We start from the raw sequence: 1,815 nt of genomic DNA, 5'->3' as shown, positions 1-1,815 counted from the left end.
GAGAGAGAGAGAGAGAGAGAGAGATAGAGAGAGAGAACGCTCCCATCCACATGTACCAGTGAACTTGTGAGGGCGGAGGCCAGAAGAGGGTATTAGCTCCCTCAGACCTGGAGTTACAGCAGCTAGTTTACAGGATTTACTGAAAGAGAGTGCCCCTCAGACCCGCCTCCCTGGCCTCTGAGAAAAAGCTGAAAAGTCAGGTCTCCACCTGACTCTGGAAATCCCCTTCATTGTTCAAACCCTTTCCTGGTATCTGTTTATGATTTCTATGGAAATGGTCTGGGGCAGAAGAGATAGAACGTTCTGCCTCAGGTAAGCTAGCCAATGACAGTATACTTAATACATCTGTGTATGGTCTCTGTTGTGCCCAGTTCGCGAGACCCCCAAAGACCACAAAGGAGCCGACCGATGCAAACACACAAGGGTTCTTTTATTGTTGCAAGCTTAAGCTTGGGTCCACTCTGTCACCGACCCGGCAGATCTCAGAAGTGAGCCCCCTTGGTTTGGGAGACAGAGGTTTTTATAGGTTTATTTCAGCAAGTTCAGCAAGTAGGGGAGCAGGGGGTCTCCAGCCTGGCAAGCCTCTGATTGGTTGCAGCTCAGTGCCAAACCATAAACTGCTGGCTTCAGGAAATCTGAAAAGATATCTGGACTTTTAGTACCTTCCTGTCCCTGGTTAACTGACCATTGGCGGGGGAGTTGTTCTCTATCCGTTCCAAGTATTGCGGTTTTTCTTGGAACAGGGCCCAGGGCTGGGTTAGTCCTATGGAGGTTTTATCCAAGATGGAGTCACTCAGGTCTCTCACCTCTATGGGAATAATCTGGGGCAGAAGAGAAAGAACGTTCTGCCCCAGGTAAGACAGCCAATGGCTGTATAGGTAAAGTTTCTGGAAATAAGCCCTAGATTGTTCCAATCCTTTCCTGGTTATTCTGTGTATAGTTTCTGTGAATATCCCCTGCTTTGTGGTTTTTGTGGGTTTTCTGCTTAAAAGCCCTGCATTTTCACTGCTCGGGGTCACAGTACATCTCCCAAGACTGTCTGTGCCCCCAGCCTGTTGGCCTCAATAAAGCGTTTCTGTTTACTGAGTCTCAGTATCTGAGTGATCAATTTGGGGAATTCCTCGGACCCCGAACATTACAATTTTGTACCTGGGTGATTAGGATGAAAACACAGGGCTCAAGATTGCATCAAGCAATCTTTTTTTTTTTCTTGTCTTTTTATCTTTTTGAGAGTCAGGGTCTCTCTGTAACCCCAGGTGGCCTGGAACTCACTATGTAGACCAGGCTGGCCTTGAACTCACAGAGATCCGCCTGCCTCTGCCTCCTCTAAAGGTGTGCATCACCACACCCAGATTTCGAGTCAGCCAATCTTTTTTTTCTGTCTTTTTGAGACAGGGTCTCCCTGTAGCCCCAGCTTTCCTGGAACTCACTGTGTAGATCAGGCTGTCCTCGAATGAGTCAGGCAATCTTAACCCTGAGCTACCTCTCCACTGTCCCCTCCTCTTATTAAAATGCCTGTTTTCAGATGTTGGTTTATTCTGGTTTTGGAGTATTTTGCATATACAAAATACATAACTTGGGGACTGAACCTAAGCCTAAACACAAAATTTTATTTCCTATATGCCTTATGCACATACTTAAAATTATTTTATGCAACACCTTAGGTATGCTTGCATCTGACTGTGTGGAATTTTCTCTACATGCAATTATATTACTGTGCATAATAAACTTCAAATGTTGGAGCATTGTGGGTTTAAGGTTTTTTTAATTAAAAGAATCTCTACTTGTTTCCCCCCCCAAGTTATGTATTTTGTA

Source organism: Nannospalax galili, unplaced genomic scaffold (genome assembly GCF_000622305.1).
Source record: "Nannospalax galili isolate Female #2095 unplaced genomic scaffold, S.galili_v1.0 scaffold960, whole genome shotgun sequence".
NCBI classification, from domain to species: domain Eukaryota; kingdom Metazoa; phylum Chordata; class Mammalia; order Rodentia; family Spalacidae; genus Nannospalax; species Nannospalax galili.
Note: the sequence above shows the minus strand (reverse complement) of the source record.